Source organism: Hippoglossus hippoglossus, chromosome 6 (genome assembly GCF_009819705.1).
Source record: "Hippoglossus hippoglossus isolate fHipHip1 chromosome 6, fHipHip1.pri, whole genome shotgun sequence".
Classification (NCBI taxonomy): Eukaryota; Metazoa; Chordata; class Actinopteri; order Pleuronectiformes; family Pleuronectidae; genus Hippoglossus; species Hippoglossus hippoglossus.
In genome coordinates, this window is record NC_047156.1 from 24,509,745 (window position 1) to 24,512,347 (window position 2,603).

The following is a 2,603-nucleotide window of genomic DNA, read 5'->3' on the forward strand; positions in this document are numbered from 1 at the left end:
TGCATGGGGGCAGGGAAGCGTGTTCAGAACTGGTGTGTGTAAACCTGGTGTATGCAGAACCCGTGTGTGCAGAACTGGTATGTGTAGACCTGGTGTGTGCAGAACTGGTGTGTGCAGAACTGGTGTGTGTAGACCTGGAGTGTGAAGAACTGGTGTGTGTAGAACTGGTGTGTGTAGACCTGGTGTGTGCAGAACTGGTGTGTGTAGACCTGGTGTGTGCAGAACTGGTGTGTGCAGAACTGGTGTGTGCAGAACTAGTGTGTGTAGACCTGGTGCGTGTAGACCTGGTGTGTGCAGCCCTGGTGTGTGCAGCCCTGGTGTGTCCCTCTCAGCAGAAGGAGCTGCAGCAGCAGTCTCTCTGGTGCTCACTGAAGCCACAGATTGTCTAATTAGATTAAGCGAGGCTTTCCTCAGATAATCATTTAGCCAGCTCCTGTTTTTTCTCCGATGGAGCACTGCTTGTGACTGTGAGCTTGCTGAAGGTCAAGCTGAATTTCTGGACAACAGGCTGCTTTTTGGAGTAAATTGCGGTCTTGGAGCAGGTCTTGGTGCAGACTGTGGCTGGGTTATGGGCTGTTTCTGGAGCGTGTGTGACGCTGCTCAGAGTAATCGGACTGCTGCTAATACCTGCTGCTGCTAACAGGAGGCGATGGGGGAAGTTTCTGTAAGTGAAGCATTTTATTCTTCTTTGTGGTGACATGAATGTTTTATCACAAGTGACTAACCTTGAGTAACTTTTCTGTGGAAAAATCCTGAATACGTATCCTTTGTGTAGCTACTCATTTTTTTACACATTACTTCATCAGTAATGGAGCAAAGAGAGTTCATCCAGAAAAATCCTTTTCACCTTGTTGCAGTTTCTCTAACATGAAGATTTGCAGCACTCATGTGTCTCTGTATAGCTGAACTGAATATGTGTGTGTGTTTGGACTGTTGGGTGGAATCCCTCATTAAGCTTTAGTTTTGTACAGCGAGCTTTTTTCAACCAGCTAGACCATCAGGACTTCTGCTCAGCAGCTCTTCTCTTTCTCTCCTTCAGCCTTAAACAGGCTGCTTCTCCCTCGCTCAGATTAAGGCTCGGCTGACTGATTGACACAGATTACAGTTGAAGGCACAGAGGTCACACCATGTGAGGAACAAAGGCTTTCAGTTCACACACCACACACATAGATACTGTGTGTATTCAAATCAAAACGGTTGAAATGCACATATTACTTTAGGTGGGGTTGAAGAGCAGAGCAGTGTGGTTGGATGGAGGCTGGATCAGATGAATTGGTCTGCTTCACAGTTGCCTGGTTGATGGAGAGTCACTCATAACTGGTTACTGACAGTGATTTGGTGAGAACATGTAACACATATGAAATAAGATATTTAAATGTAGGAAATATTGAGTTCTGTAAATGTTCTCTTTCGGATATGTATCATTCTTTATGAATATGTTCTTCTATTAAATGAATTCTTACTTTTCTTTTAGTATTTACACCCACTGCTGCTATTGAGTAAGGTACAGTGCTCAGTGCAGGTGTTAGTTCCTGAGCTCAAATTGGTGAGAAATGGATTAATTATTTACACATCAAATATACTTGGTCCATGTCGAGCATTTCTGGAAGAATTCAGATCAGTTTTTCGAATCAGTTCAATAAAAGCTCTGTCAGACATATCTAACATTTCATGATTTAAAAAAGTTAAAAACTACAACAAACTTTTTCCCTACCTGACTACTTAACAGGATATATTTGAATGTCTTTAATTCGAATTCCAGCTGAATCGTAACAGGATATGAAATGCTTCAATATGATACGATATGAAACCTTACTATTTAATATCATACCATAACATATTATACCCAACCATATTATACTGTACCATACCATACCATACTATACTATACCATACAATATTATACAATATAAAATGATACAATATGATTCGATGTGATTCTGTATAATACGGAACCATACCATACAATATATACAAAAATATATGATATGATACAAAACAATACGTTATGGTACAATATGATACAGAGTGATACGATCATTATCATACCATAGCATACAATATGATACGATACAAAACAATAAGATACATTACAATATGATGGGATACAAAATGATATGATACGATGCGATGCGATTGGTTACAATACAGCATGGTACCTTAAGATATGATAGGATTTTATAAAAACAGAGCTGAGAGTCCAACTTCACCCAGCTAATTCCCACTCCCACAAGAAGTAATTAACAAACCACCAAAAACTGTTCAAATATATGTAATCTCTGTGTGATGCATCCACAAGTATCAGTAAATCCTTCTTTTAAATGTTTACCAGTAAAAAGAAAAGTCAAATTTAGATATAATTAAAATATATCAGTCTTTTAAAACCCCCTCATGTATAATTTGCATGTAATTAGTAGTACGAGTATAATCCCACCCCAGAGCTAATATCAGGTACATGACCTTGTTGTCCTGCGCCCAGCCACAACACTTGAGTCCAGTCATGTACTCTATATGGTAATATTTCTACCTTTTTTCCACAGTTATTTGTTCTCCACAGAGGTCTCTGAAATAACGGTCACTGTCTTTCCCTCTACAGTCACAAA